Raw genomic sequence first — 20,521 nt, forward strand, 5'->3', positions numbered from 1 at the left:
GGAGAGGGTCTTTTAATTTTTGTTTCTGTTTCCTTTTTGGTTTGTCAGATCTATACACCATTATGCATAAACAGATATAATTGGAACAGGCTAAGAATACCATCAACATTCTTTTCCGTACTATATCTTAAACATAATCATTAGTATACCACTACATCTGATAGGGGAAAAGGGGAATAAAATGCATGTAGTCAGTGTGTTATCACTTAAGGAAATTCTTTTTTATCCAATAGCAGGCTCCAATTTTCGTAAGTTAGATGAAACTAGTGAGAATATTGAACATTCTCACTCGTGTGGTTGACTTGTACAAATATCCCCACTATTTTTTTAAATTATAAATATTTTTATCGCATAGTGAGTATCAAAATATTACCAAATAAGTGAAAATATGGAACATTGACAGAACACCAAAAGGTCCTTCATGTAACAATCTGAACATTGTACACTTACACCTTCCCCAAAATGTAATCACTCTCTTGGCCTAGGATAATCACTTTCTTGATCTCCATTATTAGATTTACCATATAAACATACATCTTTAAATAGTAAAAGTTAACTTTGTCTTTTTGAAATAATTTTATGTGACAAAATTGTACATCATGTGCTCTTTGATGTACCCTCTATTCAGTCATCATTACATTTGTAAGACTTACCAATGCTGTTGTATGTAGGCACATTTCCTTCATTTTCACAGATCTTTGGTAGTCCAGTAATTGAGGAAGCCACAAATTAGTTATCCATTCTCCCCTTCTCGACTGTTCTTGAAGCCACTGCTTACAGTATCGGAGTGTGTACTAGAAAGCTAACCGATAATGGCATTCAAAATACTGCTGCCTCCCCAAACCTGGCTTTAGTCAGCATGCTTACCTTCTTTGTGTCTTTATTGTCAGAAATCTATGACTCCCTATGCCAGACTAACATTAGTTTCCCTATGCATTAGCTTATTAGGAATTGCCTATGGAATTTAATTTTAAACTCCACATTTTCAGATGGTTTGAAAACAGTAAAATTCAGGTAGGATCAAGGTAGGATCAGGTAGGATCAAGAAACCTACCAGTTTTAGAAACATAAAAGGTAATTCTGACATTAATACATATTAAAGTTTTGGAGACAACACATTATCAAATAACTTCTTATTTAGAATTTCTTATAGTGATTAAGTCTAAATTAATGAAGCAACTGATTATCAAAGCAGTAGAATACTCTTGTTGTTTATTTCTATTCACATCTAGTAGTTTTTACCCTATTTTAGAACAATCATCACTGTATCACCCCTCAACAGTATCCAATAGTGTCTGGAACAGATCTCATTTATGCAGTGTGTTAGATCACCTGGATATTACACTTCTGCTTCTCTAACAGAAATCCATCTCTCCTCAATGGCATCACTCCTCTTTCATTTATCTCAAGTAGAGACTATTTTTTTTTCAAATGTCTGATTCATGAATTTACACGATTAGAAAAAGGTCAGCATTTTTGTCTGTTTCCACTGCTAATCTCGGGCCATTGTTCATCTACTGTTATTCATAGTCCCTAATATTTTATTTATTTATTTAAAAAAATTTTACCATTTATTTATTTTTGAGACACAGAGAGAGAGCATGAACAGGGGAGGGTCAGAGAAAGAGGGAGACACAGAATCTGAAACAGGCTCCAGGCTCTGAGCTGTCAGCACAGAGCCCGACGCGGGGCTCGAGCCCGACGCGGGGCTCGAACCCACGGACCGCGAGATCGTGACCTGAGCCGAAGTCGCACGCTTAACCGACTGAGCCACCCAGGCGCCCCAGTCCCTAATATTTTAAACATGTTTTTAAAAAAGTTTCTGTATGTCATTGATTGGTAATAATAATAGACTGAAAAGAAAACATATTAAGACATCAGCTTAGTATGCCTATCACCATTAGGACACACCTTCTACCAATTTTCTAATAGCAACCCTGTGAGTGTACTTTACCCAAGCACACACTTACATAAGCATGTTGTGTTCTGTGGCTGGTTACTTATCACTGGTCAGTTAATTATAGAAAGGCCAAACTTTTCTGACATGGTTTGCTTTTCACAAAGCCATGTTGGTTTTCCACCTTGTACCTTGTGTTCTCTAGATTATTGCAAATTGATTGTTTCAGTTTGTGTTCTAATTACTTTGTTAGGTATCAAAATGAAGACTACTAGTTTTTAAATACTGTTCAAAAGAACCAAAACAATAGTCCCAGAATGGAGTCACTTACACTAAGGTCTGTGTCCCCAAACTGAAACTTAATTTAATTATAGTTTTGTCTCTCTCAGGAATGGAGACTTAAGCCATTCAAGCAGGAATTTCCTGATCAAGCACTAGTTAGGTAATCTGCTGGATAGATGTCTGCCATCCCCTAAAGGAAAATAATCTTGTAATAACCTGATTTTTTTTTTTGCCTAGTCTAACTTTCTTGTTCCCTCTCTGTTCTGTATATAGAACTCTTTATTTTTGTATAGCTCCTCAGAACTCCTTTCTATCCACTAGATGGGATGCTTCCCGACTCAAATCAATGTTTGCTCAAATAAACTTTTATGATTTTTAATATTTTTCATTTTATCTTTTAATACTACCAAGTCAGCTTTTCTTCCCCTTTGAAAATATGAGCAAATTATGGCAAGAGCCTAAATGTCCATCAACTGATGAATGGATAAAGAAATTGTGGTTTATATACACAATGGAGTACTATGTGGCAATGAGAAAGAATGAAATATGGCCCTTTGTAGCAACGTGGATGGAACTGGAGAGTGTTAGGCTAAGTGAAATACGCCATACAGAGAAAGACAGATACCATATGGTTTTACTCTTAAGTGGATCCTGAGAAACTTAACAGAAACCCATGGGGGAGGGAAGGAGAAAAAAAAGAGGTTAGAGTGGGAGAGAGCCAAAGCATAAGAGACTCTTAAAACCTGAGAACAAACTGAGGGTTGATGGGGGGGTGGGAGGGAGGGGAAAGTGGGTGATGGGTATTGAGGAGGGCACCTGTTGGGATGAGCATTGGGTGTTGTATGGAAACCAATTTGACAATAAATTTCATATATTGAAAAAAAATATGAGCAGAAATAACGTCTTCTCTGCTTTTTCAAGTAGTATACTTACATTTATCTAGGACTTTAACAAATCCTTAGGATTTGCTCATCTGATTTAAATGAATGTGTTTTCTTTAGCCAAGAATCCCTTCCCTCCTCTTCTTAATTTGGATTCTGCCTCTCCTATTATTGGCAGCATTCTCTTTGGACACATGATCACAACTGAATTTATTTATGTATACACATTTATACAGGTGTTAATCCAAAATAATAAATGACTTTTGGTGGAGTGAGACAGAAAGGAAGGACGTAGGGAAGGAGAAGTGGGAAGAGGAACAGAGGCAGAAAATAGGGGAGAGAAGACGTAGGGAAAGAAACACCTGGACTCAGTAGCACGTAGTTAATAAAATATCTCCGTAAAACTGAGTGAGCTACAGAAGAGAGAATTATTGTTTTCATAATGTACAGCTGGTATAAACGATTATAAATCAAGGTAAGTTCTTCTAGGATGAACTTTATACTCACTGAGACACATGAGATTAACGGCAGAGCGTGAGTGGCTGAATCTGCTCTATGCTTGGAATTTAGTTTTAGTCACGTAGCCCTCACAGCAACACAGTAATTTTAGCATTATTATTCCCATTTTGTGAAAATAAAACTAAGGCCCAGAAAGATATTGTAACTTTACCAAACAGTCCTTGGATTTGAAACAAGATGTGGGCAGTCTCCTTAATTCATTTCACCACACTGTCTCACTTGCTACCTAACTTTGTACTTAGTTTTGTGCATACTTACTCATTAAAGTATAATTTATATATTAAGAGCACAAATGTAATGTGTTTTGTTTGATGAATTATGATCTTTGACATATCTGAGTAACCACCACCCTTAAAAAAGATATGTACTGTTTCTAAACAGAAACTCCCTGGTGTTCTTTTCGACTAAATGCCCCACCTTCAGGAAACAACCACTTTTGCAAAATTCTGTATGTTCTTTTACTTACTTATATATAAAGAAACAGGATGTGTTCTTTTCTCTGTCACTTATTTTGCTCAACATAACCTTCACAAACTTGATTAATGTTATTTTGTGTATTAGTAGTTTCTGCCTTTCCTTGCCGAACTGTAACTCATTGTATGATGAATATGACATTCTCCTATTGATGGGCATTTGTTTCCAGCGGGTAGGTAAATACATACATGTGGAATTGCTAGGCCGCATTGTAGGTCTGTTTATCTTTATACTAAACTATCAAACATCTTTCCAAAATGACAGTATCATCTTGCATTTCTATTCACAAATTGTTAACAGATTCAATTGTTCTACATCTTCACCAAAATTTGGCATTATCAGTTTTTCCATTATTTTGTTAATTCTGGTGAGTAAAATGTTCTCTCAATCTTGTTTTAATGTGCATTTCTCTTAGGATGAAAGATGTTGATAAATTGTTGTGATTACTTGCTTATTCCCACTTTGTTTTGAAGTGTCTCTACAAATGTTATGCCAGTATTAAATGCTTACATCGTATTTTATCATTGATTTATAGGAGTTACTTAGACGTTCTGGATGTGAGTCCTTTGTCAGATATATGTCTAGAGATAATTTTAAACTATATAATGTACCATAATATACCATGTATATGCCATTATACACACACACACACACACACACACACACACACACACAATTTTCTTAATGAGATCTTTTGATGAATAAAAATATTTAATTTGGGGGCACCTGTGTGGTTCACTCGGTTAAGCGTCAGACTCTTGATTTCAGCTCAGGTCGTGATCTCACTGTTCAAGGGATCAAGCTCCTCTGAATCAGGCTGTGCACTGGCAGCCCGAAGTCTGCTTTGGATTCTCTCTCTCCCTCTCTCTCTGCCCTTCCCCTGATTGCACTCTCTCTCTCTCTTTCAAAATAAATAAACTTCTAAAAAAAGTTTAATTTTGACAGAGTACAAAATTATTGTTATGTTTTATCTTTATTGTTGGTGAGTGATTTTTTTCTAAGTTTATTTTGACAGAGAGAGAGAGAGAGAGAGCACATGCAGTAGGGAGGGGCAGAGGGACAGAGAGAGAGAATCCAAAGCAGGACAGTGCAGAGCCCCATGTGGGGCTCAAACTCATGAACCATGAGATCATGACCAGACGCAAAACCATTGATTGGCAGTTAATCAACTGAACCACCCAGGCGCCCCTGTTAGTGAGTGATTTTGTCTTTTGTTTAAAAAATATTTGGCTACGATACAATCACAACATTCTTTTCTATGTTTTATACTAAAGGTTTTAATAAATTTAGCTTTTACATTTTAGTACTCTGATTTATTATGAGCTAATTATGATAAGATTCTTCTTCTATTTGGATTTTCTGTTTTTAAGCACATTTTGTTAAAAAAAGTGTTTACTTATAAAATTATCTTGGTACATAGGTCAAACATTATTAATTCATATAATGGCTGGTCTGTTTCAGAATATTTAATTGCATTGATGTCTATTCTTAATAGTGTCAATCTCTTTTGATCACTATAGCTTCATAATAAGTTTTAAAATTAGATAAATCCTACTTTGTTGTTTTTAAAGAGTGTTTGATTATTCTAGATCTTCTGCATCTCCATATAAATTTTAATTATCTTGAAGTTGATTAATTTCCAGACACACACACAAAAGCCTGCTGGTATTTTGTTTGGATTTTATCTAATCAGAAATGAAATCTTAAAGATTTTGAGTCTGTGTACTTGGTATGTCTATTTACACCTTTTAAAAAATATTTATTTATTTATTTATTTATTTTATTCATGTGTCAATGACATAGAACATATTAATTTCAGTTGTACAACATATTTTTTAAATATTTGTACCTATTGCAAAGTGATCACGACAGTAAGTCTAGTTTTTTCCTTATAATAAGAACTTCCATTATCTATTCTCTTAGCAACTTTCAAAATACAGTTTCAATATAGTTTTTAAGTGTTTTGAAATTAATTGGTTTGAATTTATTTTATTTTTATTTAGTTTCAGGTGTAGAATTTAGCAATTCATCACTTATACACAACACCCAGTACTCATCACAAGCGCCCTCCTTAGTACCCATCACCTATTTAACCCATCTCTCCCACATACCTCCCCTCCAGGAAGCCTCAATTTGTTCTGTGTAGTTAAGATCTTTCTTACCTTTCATTCTCTGAACATTGTCTTTAGAAGTTTTTAGAAGTTTAAAAGAGCAAAAGTTTTTAATTTGATAAAGTCTAATCATTTTTTTTTCAATTTCATGATTTCTGAGGGCTTTTTATCCTAAGAAATTTTTAATTGACCCGAGGTTAAATTTTTTTTCTCCCATGCAATCTTCTAGAAGTTTTAAGTTTTTCAATATATTTTAAAATATACTATTAATCTTTAATACAGGAACCTCAACAAAAATATTCTATTAGTATATTTTTTCTGATTTGTAAAATAGACTTATGGCATTTTTTAGCAATTATGATAATAGAATATGTGTGTGTGTGTGTGTAATTATGCACAGAGAAAGTAGAATATATTCCTACTTCCTAGATTCAGTTTGTCAGTGTAAAAACTAAAACTGAAACAGGTTTCTGGTAATAATTTTATAATAATTTAATAATTGTAATATTTATTTCTAATATTTATTAAATATATAATTTAACAGCCTAATATTTTTTTAGTGAGAGAAATAGAAAAGGGAATTTTGATAGGCTATAAGAAATTTTAGACAGTTTATACAAGCATACCATAAATATTTTCTGTAACTTTTATACCAGATGGATCATGTGGTTTATATGTGGATCATGCCCCTTTGTTTTAATAGAATCAGGCTCACATTTTTAAAAAGTAAAATGAAAATCTGCTGCATTCATTTTTGAAATCTATTTTTGCTTCAAGATATAAAATAGTAATCATTCAAAAGCAATAAAAGGCTTTCAAATTAAAGTACTATTGAATAATGTGCAGAGTGTTTATTTCACCTTCTTCTATCAGATGTGAATAATTAATTTTTAGCCTTAAATATGGGCACAGGAAGAGTTCTTTAAATAAATGAAATCCAAACTAACACTTGGATCATCACCCTCAGAGCTTTTGAAACTCTAATAATTAGTTGTCTGCTGCTGCCTAATTTCATAATTCTGAAGGCAATGGCACTGATAACAGTTTCACAATTTTCACAACTTAAATTAATTAATTACCACAATGTGATTGACAGAATGAGGAAAGAGTATTGTCTGAACTGGGTTTTGTTGCCAGGCAAAAAGCCAGGGATCCTGGGCCTAAACAGGAGAGGAAGTAAAACACAAATGAGGTAAAATGATTTTAATTAGGTTGTAGATATATTCTGCTTCTGATAAATTCTCTCCAAAACACAAAAACAAATAACCCACAAAAAAACAACTCTAATTGGAAAAGGTTCAAGTACGATAGGGAACCCATAGTGATCCTCAGAGATTTCAGAAAACTTTTCAAGATATCTTATCTCCCTCTGTCCCTTATAAGTTCATGTCTATTTTGATATAATATTTATCAATGTAATATAATATTTAGACCTTTTGATAAAGCACTCTGCTTGAAGCAGATTTGGAAACAAGTGGTAGAAATTAAAAAGTCAGAAAGAAAGTTTCCACTTAGTTAATTTTTTCAGTAATAATGAGATATTTTATTCAAATTAACCATAAAAATAGAGTAGAATATTACTGTGGAAATTTTTTATAAAGGCTACTTATTTAATGTATGTAGTCTTAGTGCCTTGTGGATAAGATGCTCTTTAAAGGATTTTAGTGATTCTCCTAATATCTGATTCCTGTGCTACATGGTAAATCTTTATTTTTAATGTTTTTTAATTTATTTTTGAGACAGAGAGCATGAGCAGGGGAGGGGCAGAGAGAGAGGGAGACACAGAATGTGAAGCAGGCTCCAGGCTCCAAGCTGTCAGCACAGAGCCCGATGCGGGGCTCGAACTTATGGACTGTGAGATCATGACCTGAGCTGAAGTTGGATGCTCAACCGACTGGGTCACCCAGGCGCCTCTGCGACATTGTAAATCTTAAATAAGGAAACATACACATTCCCTTTCTGATTTTCCCTCAAGTTCACAACAATCTCTAGCTCCAGAAACACACAGCCTTTCCTCAATGCATGTGTACAAAGAGAGAGACAGCAAGTTTTCTTGTGTCTTTTCTTATAAGGGGACTAATCTCACTATGAGGACTGCACCTTCATGACTTCATCTAAACCCGCTTATCTCCCCAAAGCCCATGTCCAAATACCATCATCCCATTGTGGTTTAGGGGTTCCACTTATGAATTTTGAGGAAAACAATTCAGCACATAACACTATGGTTCTATTTCATGAGCACGTATTTACTTTAGAATTGAATCATTAGTAGTATATGTTGAAAATATTAGATTTCCTGAAATTACCTAGAGATACCTCTGCATAGCCAATAAATAATACTATAATACAGCAGTGCAAGAACAACCTTTTCAATTGTGGCAAAAATCAACATAGGAAAGCTGTTATGTAAGGAATCCTATAAGTTCTCATCACAAGGAGATTTTTTTTCTTTTTTCTTTCTTTTTTTTATTGTATCTATGATGAGATGAATGTTAGCTGAACCTACTGTACTAATCATTTCACAATATATGTAAATCAAACCGTTATGCTGTACCTCTTAAGCTTACACAATGATGTATGTCAATTATTTCATGATAAAACTGGGAAAAATAGAAAAAAGTCAAATTAATCATTTAGTATCTTAGTGGATATTCTATCTCTGCATTAGTGGGTATACATAAGAGTTTACACAATTCTTAAATGGCTTCTTCATAGCATCCACAAAATTTCTCTACTTCTTGATGTCTACCAATTTAAATATACCTTATTAGGGTTTTCATGTCATCATACTTCATCACAGTAAATTAGCAGAGTTACCCTGAGCGTCTCAGGTTACATCTATCAGCAAGTTACAAAACCAAGGTGGCACAGAGGAAGAAGCTGAACTACATGGCAGATGTAACAGTGATCTCAGCCAGTTCCTAGAGGAGATTTGTATCTGGAATGTCCTTTCAGAATTTTCCCAAAATGGGTAAGGAATCCCTGTCTAGGGGACTACAGGGCTTCCACGTTGACCAGCTATGGGATGCAGGCTTCCCTGAAGCAGGCAATGTAATTGTAAGGAAACCATTCCTTTTCACTGGAGGCCGGGTCCTGGAAAGTGATCCAGCTGAGTTTTCAGCAGCCAACGCTTGCAGCAGATGGAGAATGAGTAACTACACTTGATAGGAATTGTCTATTGAACTGTAGCATCCACTACATATTTGCTCTCATAGTACCAGCTAAATTCTCCAGTGATGCTGCATTACTGAACACTATTTTTATACCTCTAGCAAAAGCAGCTTTTCCTTGGACAGAAAATGACCTTTCCTTGGATTGGAACCTATCTTAATAGAAATAAATGATTTAAACCAACTTCTCTTGCTAAAGACAAAATTTTACTATGAAAAGATCTTTGTGTTTGAAACAGGAAAACTATTCTTAAGTTCTATCACTTGTTTTTTGACGAGGTGTTGATCTACAGATGTAACGATTATTATTTGTAATACTATTGAAGTGTAAGGAAATACATCATAAAAACTCCAGGCCTAATAAAACAAATAAGAAAAAAATATAAGATAGCTGAATGAGAAGTCAATCAGCCAACTAAGCAAATAAATGAAATGCAAATGTAGAAGTTTTACAATACAACAAAAATAAGCCTAAAAACAAATGGATGGAAGAGATCTATTCACAATAGCAGCAAAAACAATCCAATATCTAGGGAAAGCTTACAAGAAATGTGCATGACTTATGTGAGGGTAACTATAAAACTTTAGTGAAGGACATAGGAAAAAAATATATATGGAGAGGAATATTGGGTCCTTGGATGTGGTAAAGATGCCAATACTTTGTAAAACTGTATAAAATGAAGTTTCTGTCTCTGTCTTTTATTGCATCATAAGAAATTATTCAATCAGACTTTAATCGAGTAGGGAGGTTAATTTAGAATTATCTTGTAGAAAATACAGGCATGTGCATATGTGTGCATGAAGGAAGGAACTATTGGGGAGTTAAAGGTATTCTTCTAAAGCAAATTGTTTTGGTAAATGAGTGGAGAAAATACATAGTGGTTTCAAATGTGTACCCTGAAGAAAACTTTGTCAAGTCAGAAAATTGTGAGTTTTAGATCTCATATTTAGACTGTTTCTTACATTAGCAACTTCATGTGATCAACTCCAGTATGAATAGTTGCTAAGAATTACATATTTTTATAATCCAGGTTAATAATTTTTGGAAGAATGCCAATATTGACCAGCAGTTATTTTATACATTCAATACAATTCTAATGATAACCTTATAATAAATTTCAGAGAAATCAACAGGACAGTTTGCTGAATGGCAATGTTTCATTTTAGGTTGCCAGGCAATGAACTAACTGGGGTTGCAACTTTCTCTTCTCAATAGAAAGGGCTTCCCATAGTCTCTTTTTCTTGATCAGCTCTTGCATATTAAATGCTATTTGTATACAATTATTCTCCTATTTATCTGACGTACAATTTCAGACAATCTGTAACCTAAGAGTTTACCAGACCACTTGGGAGAATACGGAGAGAGTAGGGTCTCATTCCTGGAACACGGACCCACAGCACAGAAATTACTTGCTAATTTTTTTCCCCAATAATGCCTCACTTTTTTATGATATCACTTCTAGAATGGCAAAACCCTGAATACTTACAAAATCTATTGTTTTGAGCAGTAAAGAGAGTTTGATTCTTTCCTGAGGGGCATGACAGACCTTATTTCTAGAACACAAGTAAGTCCAATCTTTGGAAGTAGGTAAACAATAGAAGGGTGAGTAATTTCTCTTCTCTCTTCTAGAGATGTTCAGGCCAGTTAATTCATGTCCTATTGTGGGAAGATAAGTGGGATTGATTTCTGAAACCCTTGTGGTTTTTTGCTGACTTTAGCATCAGTAATTCTTTCCCTGGTACCCTGCAGTGAGAGGACCTGTAAGATCTCAGTATTCCCCTAATGTCTCCAAATGTTATGCCTACTGTTGCTGAGCTGTATGCTCAGCTGTGGCTCACATGTATGCCATGTGTGTTCGTGGCTTCCTAAGCAGCTAAAATTCAACATGTGCATAACCACTGTCACAAGAGAAGGCAGTGAAAATGTAGAGCAGAAGGTAGGTTTCTTTGCTGGAGCACAGAAGAGCAGTGTTTCCACTGCTGTATGAAGCATCAGGTACGCCTCTCTAAGATGCCCAACGCATTATCTTATATTCATGTGATTGTTATGTTTGCCTTCCCTCATGACTACATAGCACTTTATTATTCTAAATTTTATTTTGGAGAATATATTAGTTTACCATTGCAGTGTAATGAATTACAACAATGGCTTAAAACAAGGCAAATTTATATCTTACAGGTTTTTTTTTTTTTTTCAGGTCAGAAATTTGGGCATTGCTGAGTTATAGCTTAGCTGGGTCTCCTCAGGGTCTCACAAGGCTGAAATTAAAATGCTGAAATGTAATATTATCTGGGGGCTTGTGTTGGGAAGAATTAGCTTCCAAGACCATTTAAGTTGTTGGCAGAATTCATCTCCTATGGTTGTTTCCTTGCTGTCAATGAGGTTCCACTCAGTTTCTGCAGGATGATATAATTCCTTACCACCAGGCCTTTTTGCAACATAGTAGATTATTTCTTCAAAGCCAGTAAGGGAGAGTGTTTTAACCCAGTCGGCTGAGATGGAGTCTTATATACAATGATGTAATCATAGCAATATCCCATGACCTTTGCTATATTCTTTAGGGTAAAAGCAAATCACAGCTTTCTCATTCACTTAAATGGAGAGAGTTATATGAAGTCATAAGTCATCAAGGATAAATTTAAGATATGTATGCCACAGAGAATAAATGTAAACAAATAACAATACATTTTTGAAAAAAAAAACCACTGAGGGGCACTTTGTCCTATTTACATCAAAATATTCCATAGGATTTGATTATTTAATTTACTATGGAATAGCAGTGGAAGCAGGAAACTAAAGGGGGGCAGTGGAATAGAATTGAGCATCCATAAGCAGATTGACATTTATTTGTATATATGGAACTTGATATAGGATAATACTGACAAAAATAAATATTAACTAATGTTGGGATAATAAGATACCTCAATGGGGAAAACAGTATGTTAAAGCTTATCTTACAAGTAAAAAGAAATATGTTACTGTTAATAATAACATGAATAATGCTGATTCAAGTTAAAAGAAAGATTAATTTGAAAATAAATTTTTGGAGTTAAATGTGGAGTAGCAGCTTATCATGACCAGCTATCACTTGTAGAAATATTTATATGTGAATCTATGGTTCATTTTCCTTCTTGGTTTTTCAGTCTGAGGGTTCACATCTACTCCATTAGAGGATTTTATCCAGAATGCACATAAGAATAGATTTCATTTTATTATTTTATAAAGAAGTTTTTAATCTGGACATTTATTTTTGAACCACTTTATTTCTATCCTTCTTGTATCATATCTTACCTAAATCTAGTTACTTTTATGACCTTGAATTACATGAATTAAGGAGGATTTTTCTCTAATGTTTTAAGTGTTCAAGAAAGTTGTTTGAATACAGAGTACTAGAAAAATGTTTTATGGTATACTTTTGATACATTGTAGAGTTAGTTAGATACATTCTAGAGGTCCTAGAAGAGATTGGTCAGTCAATTGATAATCTCTGGAACTTTTATTCTCTGCTCTTATTGCAGATTCTTTTTGAGTGCATTTTATTGTCAAATAGTTATTAAACTATAACTAAACCATAATTTGTCCAAATATAAAGCATGATAGAATAGCTATTCTTTGTTTGAACATGATGGACTTTGTTATTCAGTGGAAAATGCTTCCTGCATAAGATCGAGAAAATCTCACTGAGTGTCTTCAAAAAAAAACTCATAAATACAAAAGCTCCCATTAGTTTTTGTAGTTCCTTAAGCACTTACTAGTGCCACTGATCATTATATTCCAGCCAATCTAATACGAGCACACACTGTTCTTTCTCACATCACGTGCATTGACACCATCTCACTCTCTCACACACCCCCAGCAGAATATTACACGCATACATGGATATTTACACACACACAAGTGCATTTACACACACATACACAAAGACTGTCACCCATTTTAAATGTAGTTGGAACAAAGATATGCAAAAACTCTGAGGTAAGGGTATTCTTTGTAACTAAAAGCCAAGCTATAAATGACTTACTAACAGAAGAAATCAAGTACTTTAAAGGACACATAAGCAATGAGGTTACTACCTTTTATAAAACACATTGGCTTCATCGCTGTGAATCCAATTATCTATTTGTCTTTCAAACTTCTCAAACTGAAAATAAAGAAAAACAAAGCCACCAAGGGTAGAACCTTGCTTATCATCCATGGACCATACAAATTAGACACAAAAGATAATTTAAAAAATATCAGCGCTGTCAAAAACATTCCATCACAAAAATATTTAGAAATCAGCAGTGAATTAAATCACTGGTCCTGTCACACTGATGAAGGAATTGTATGCTCTGTGTTTTCATGACAAACACATCGTTAGTGTACATACATTTGAACTGATTATTTCATTCAGTACAAGGGACTTTAGGGTTAGAGTTATATAAAAACTCAAATCATACTTGATGTTTCCCAAATATCATGCTTTGTGTGGCCTAATCAAGATTTCATCAAATGTTTTATTAAGCTCTGTCACAGGAACCCAGCTGAAGCCAGATGATCTCTTATTATTAAGCACAAGTAAATTGCATTCATTTTTGGTCTGAATTCCAATGAAATGATTCCTAAAATACTTGGGAAATATGCAAAGGTCACTTGTAACACCACCCAAATGCTACAGTGTGTTCATGCAGCAGGAGAGCTGGAAGAAATGATGAAGTGTAGAAGTGGGAGTTTAATGAAGGAAGTCAGGTATTATGCATATACAAACATCTGCCTATCACGAGCATGACAATGCTCAGGGAAAGATAGACAACCACTTACTTTTACTACAGTTTTTTATTTATCCAATTTCTGGTGCAACCACAAAATCAAAGAATTAGTGAGACAACTATCATTAAAAAGCGAGTAAATGATTTTTAAGGTGAATTCAACTATTGTTTATGATGTGAAACAATTTGAAAATTAAAAAAAAATACCTTCTAATATCAAAGTATATATTAATGAAATCAAAAAGACAATATTTTAACAAAATAATTCTAAGATCTAGAGAACAATCAACATTGAAGTTCTCCACAAAATCCTCTGAGTCAGGGTCAAGTATAACCATGTAACCCAGTCTGTCTTGGACAGTTGCATTTTATGTCTGGTGTTATGCTGTTATTATCAGTCATATTCCCTTTCAATAAGTGCTGTTGTTTAGCTTATAATAAATTGCGAGACCATTTTTCTCAATTCTGACTAACATAGATAAGCTAGAGCAGTATTGTTTCTACTGACCATAAGAACAATAGGTCCTGATTGTCTTGTTTCAAAAGCATTACACCTCCTCCCATCTTTCCCTCCTAGCCCAGAGCTAACACAAATATCTTGATACCCTCAGAACATTATGCTACTTCCTTATAGGGATGAAATTATGCTACTTACATCCGATGAGCAAAAGTCTCTATAAACTTTTGTAGGAAGCAGAAGTGCCACATGGTGATAAATAAGCACCTGCCAAGGTCTCTTACATTGGGGAAATTTCTAGAAGTTCAGTAGTCCAGACCATGTTACAATATTCTCTCTGAAATGAAATACAGTTTCTGTACTTCTGTACTTCTCTCACCATGAAAAAAAGTTTTTTGGTAGATTCTTTGGATTTTGAAGGAGACATTTGTCTCATTGGGATGTGAATTACTAATCAATTTATTGAGTAATATTAAAAAGTAAAGTAAAATATTAAAGTAAATATTAATATTAAATATTAAGTAATATTGAGAGGGGCACCAAGGAAGAAAGGGCTCTCCTGAAGTTCTTTAAACTGTGATGTCCTTATACTGTGGTATAAACAACCCTACCAGTTGACTGTAATGACTGTAATGACACTGTAGTATCCCCAGTGTTACTTACCAGTGTCTATAGCAGTCAGCATGCTTTATGACATCTCTGGAAAGTCTTAATTAGAGAAACACTTGGAAATCACTAGGGGTTTGGAGTAAAGTGATGACCTCTTCTGCTAACAATTATTCTTCAGTTGAGAAGCAGCTCTAAGCTTACTACTTGATAGAAAATAAAGGTCTGTGAAACACAGAATAAGTATATGATGATATTTAAATAAGATCACCAAATCTAACCTGGGTCTGGAGAATTCTAGCACTAAGTGGAAATGGTATCTATAAAACTAGACAAAAAAAAAATGTCAGAAAGCAGAAGTACATCACATTTCTGAGTGGATTAGGCTACCATCATACACACTACATTTGCTTCACTACCTTTCCCTCATTTCAACGAATAATGATGAGAAAAAAAATTCAGGCCTCCTTTGTCTATGGTTCTTCATGATGCCCTAAATGGATAGGGAAAAGCTGTAGCAGTACATCTTTACTAAGAAGTGTCTAAAAGACAGTAATAAAAGAAATTTCAGTGGATAGATATGTGAACAGTGTATCAACACTAACTTATGGAGAATGGCTAATGAGTTGGATAGGAAGCTTGGAAAAAACAAGATTGGCAGATTATTGACAGAGAGATCTATGTAAGACAAATGGGAACAATTAATGGTAAATATAAGTGTACCTCAAGCATTCTCATTAATCAGATGGATTAGATGACCCATTGTGTGTTATTTACTACAGCCACCCCAATATTTGATCAATGGACTCATGATCCAAGTGCTATGGCTGCAAGGACAGCGGCTATACATGGGCTGAATAGTTTGGAATTCCCCTCATCAAGGCTTGCCTTTATATATGTATTGTTAAGTGCTTAACCTACTTTAGTAGAGGCCAACATTGATCCCTCACATGACACCATTCTCTGGGAAGATTAATCAATCTGATGATAAATCAATACTCTGGATACTTTTTATCATGGAGAAGTCATGTATTGTTTTTGTTTCTTTCATAGGAGTAGAGACATAATACAAATATGGATATGCCTTTCTTATCTACAACCCTATGTCAAAAACACCATCGGCAGACTTATAGAATGTGCGAGACAATGCTATGATATTAAACAAAATATTACTTCTGACCAAGAAACCAATTTTATGGCAAAATAACCATGACAATAGACTCATTCCCATAGAATTCTTTGGTCATATTAAGTATTCCAGATGTCAGAATCAATTGGCTTTACAGAATCATGTACTGAAAGCTCATGTGACTCCTGGGAACCAACACTGTGAAGGTGAGGTACTGTCTACAAAAGATAATATATACTTTAAACCAGTTACCAACATGTGGTACAATTTCCCCAAGAGGTAGAATTTACATCTAAGAACCAAAGGGATAGAAGTGGCAAATATCTTCTCACTAATACACATAATGGCTAACTTAGAAAATGTTTTCTTCCCATTTCTCTGTCATTGAGTTCAATGGTCCTTCTTCCCAAGGGAGAAAAGCTTCATTCAAGGACAAACCCCTAATTCTGCTAAATCAAAAGATGAGATGTCCTTCTTGCCTACTAGGTATTCTTATAACTATGAACCAACAGGCATAGAAAAGGATTAATCTACTGTCTGTGGTGATGGATCCTGATTATTGAGTAAATTGGATTGATGTAACGTAACAGATCCAGAGGGACCATGTCCAGGGTACTTGTTAGAATTCACAAGTTTGGGGCACCTGGGTGGCTCATTCCATTAAGAATCTGACTCTTGATTTCAGCTCAGGTCATACATGACCTCGCAGTTTGTGAGTTCAAGCCCCACATCAGGCTCTGCCCTGAGAGTGTGGGGCCTGCTTAGGTTTCTCTCTATATATTCAATAATAAACACCAATGGAAAAAAATTGCAATATGATAATGGCAGAATCACTAAGGACTCAGATTCTTACAGAATGAAATTTTGGGTCAATTCACTGGATACAGAACTTCAAATGAAATATTGGTAAAGGGTAAAGATACATTAAATGAAGATGAAGAAAATCTCTTGCTTAGCTGCAGAAGTGGAGCTGCTGTGAATATTTAATGTTACACAATTTTGCCTTCTTGCCAGCTTGTATAAAGAATGCTAGATTACAATCAGAATTGCAGTTGGGAGTATTGCTGAATTTGTATATCCCTTCTTGAAAGGTGGCTGACCTCTATGTGTGTGGCCTCTAGGTCTTCTGTACTAGAATTTGAGAGCTTCTTCTGAGCAAAGGATATGAATGGAGACTGAGTGGTAAAAAGAGCAAACTCTGCTGGGCATTATTTTAATGTCAACATCAATCATTTCTCCCATGCTTTCTCTGCTTTGTTTCGAGTCCCTAGAGGCTTCCCTCTTTAGAGTGCATCACTTAGGTTCTTCTGATGGCTGCTGGTTAGATTTGGCTAAGTGGGAGGCCTCAGAAAGACAGTAAAAGTTGAATGAGAAAAGAAGATTGAACTATTTCTTTTCTGCTGCTGGCATCCCTCATCAACCTCAGCTATGTGTAACCTCCAACCACTTACTCCTGCTATTTGACCCTACTCTAGGTTGTTCCAGTTATCACTACATTATACTGCTTTTATTCCCCCCACTCATTTGTCCATTATGGATTACAAGAGTTTTACCATCCCTCACTTATTTACTTAACCTTGGCCACACTTTTAAAAGAGGCCCCATTTTAAAAGTTTCTTCATTAACTACTTGGGGTGAATTCTGTTTTCTATCCTCACTGGCTCTGATCTAGATGTATTTTCAATTTTTTTTTTAAACACAGGGACCCATAAATATTTTCTTTTAATTCCCATTAGCATAATACCCAAACTTCTGCAAAAAAAAAAAAAAACTACATTAATGTTAAATGAATGAGTGAGTGAACGAGTGAATTAATTTATTAAGATTGTCTAATATAACTGGGAGACTTCATCTTTCTATAATACCAGGAACATGCATACAGGGATATGCTGCTCTAAAATATTATTAAACTTCTCATAGGAATATCCCCCTAACCATAAGGGAAAATCAGATAACTGGTACATGAACAACCACAGATCCCTAAGTGACTTCTACTAATGATAGACAAAGCGAAACCAGAATTATTGTGAAATTTGATGGTCTGAGAAACAGGAGACAGAGAATGATCAGGATGTTGTAAATACCTTCTATTAATTTATCTTTCAATATGTGAGGAATATATGTATGAAGGTCCTTTTACTAGTTACAATTTAAATTGAGTTGCCCAATATAACACTCCTGGCATGTTGTAGGACCAAGACTAGCATGTAGGTCTCCTGTCAATTAATCTGTGCCACTCTCTGAAAAAACATTTATACTATTTGACTTACATAGTTGCCCATGCATTTTATGTTACATTGATTAATTGTATCAAAACAATTGCTATACCATGGGATTTAGAGGTAAGTGAAAACAAATGCATGCAGATTCTTCATTTATGTATGATAGGAGTATGGAAGAGATAAATTGGATCTAAATTGAGAATGCATCAAGCAGTAATGATGAGAACACCAATCAAGCCAGACCCATATCTCTGAATTATTGTCTATCTTACAGTTTTATTCTTTTGGACTCTGAAAGTCATGGTATGTGCAATTGTTTAATTATGAACATCTCAAGGTGAAGTGATATTACTCCCTTTTATAACAGTGCAGAATAAAGGTTATAGATGTTTTATGATGAGATATTTTAGGAAATAGTCTGATAGCCATCCTGGTAAAGAATATGCTAGTGCTTTCAACCAAGAGGAATCAATTGGGTCCAGAACTTTTAAAATAGTGAGTTCAGATTTCTGACTCATTTAATAATGACATAAACCATAATTAGTCATGTCTGATCACTGTCACTGTCCTACCAACTGTTTTTATCATAATGGTATGGTTATATAACATAATTGTATAATAACATAATTATATAAGATAATTGCATTAGTGATTTTTTTTAAACTTTAATGTTTACTTATTTTTGAGAAATAGAGAGACAGAATGAGAGCAGGGGAGGTGTAGAGAGAGAGGGAGACACAGAATCTGAAGCAGGCTCTAGGCTCTAAGTTGTCAGCACAGAGCCTGACATGGGGCTCAAACCCACGCACCGCAAGATCATGACCTGAGCCGGAGTCGGGTGCTCAACCGACTGAGCCACCCAGGTGCCCCTGCATCAGTGATCTTAAATTTTAATAATTATTTATAGATAAAATTAAAGTAAAACATATTTATAAATCTGTAATGTCTAAAGTGCAACAGTCTGCTTCATTGTGATTAAGTTTCTTTTCAAATTTTCTTTATTCTTTCTGTTTTGATACCTTTAAAGTCATAGAAATTGTTTGTCTTGTGCAATTATCTGAAATACTGTTAAGCATAATGCTTTGTCTGTGATGTTTTCAATATGTAGCCCATTATATTCAGCTGGGTATATATAATTCATTATAATTTTATGGTAGTTACACATTCCTTCAGGTAGTGAGCTTCATCAAAAACAGAATAAAACTATAGCGTCAGATTAATTACTAGCACCACCCCACTGAACGGCCTCCTGCAAAGATTTGTGCCCCAAATAAAAAACATCATGAAGTAGATTGTGTGTTCTGAATTATATCTAGGTGTACACTCATTTGTTCATTAAAAACATCTTTACAACCCCACTGTAATTCTTTTTCCTATATTTACAAATTTGACTTAAAATGGTAAATATTAGATGTCATATAGCAGTCTAGGGCAGATACATTTTAGTTTTAATAGAAAGACTGTTCAATGTATCACTTTAACATCTCATATGAAAATGAAGAGTTTCTAAATGAACTGTTCATGTATATTTTCAGGAATCATTTAGTCAATAAGAGGAAAAGGCTGATAAAATAAAATTGTAACAAATTACAGATATACTGAAAATTCGTCATATTGCAGTCATTTTTTTAAACTTTCATATAAACATCAATGTATCTATTACATTTGTTTTAAATAAAGCTTCACAACTCCATGGTTTTGTCTTTTCCTCAAAAGGATCTTTATTTGTAATGATTTCCAGAATCTGATAAATTTGGTCACTGATGACACTATCTACAAAAGAACAGGTACTTTACTTTTTTGGTTCTTTTGAGGGTAATCTTCTTTTATAGCATGATCTTTCTTGTGAGACATTAATTTATTCAACAGGTGGTACATCATTGTTTATGAACAAGTGCAGTTTCCATGGCTGTCTTATATTTTCATCATGTAACACTAAGATAAATGTTCTTATTCATTAGAATGGTATTATTTACAAAGAATAAGTCACTATGTAGGCAGACTTACAAATTTCGCCATATTTC

Source organism: Lynx canadensis, chromosome A2, assembly GCF_007474595.2.
Source record: "Lynx canadensis isolate LIC74 chromosome A2, mLynCan4.pri.v2, whole genome shotgun sequence".
Lineage (NCBI taxonomy): Eukaryota > Metazoa > Chordata > Mammalia > Carnivora > Felidae > Lynx > Lynx canadensis.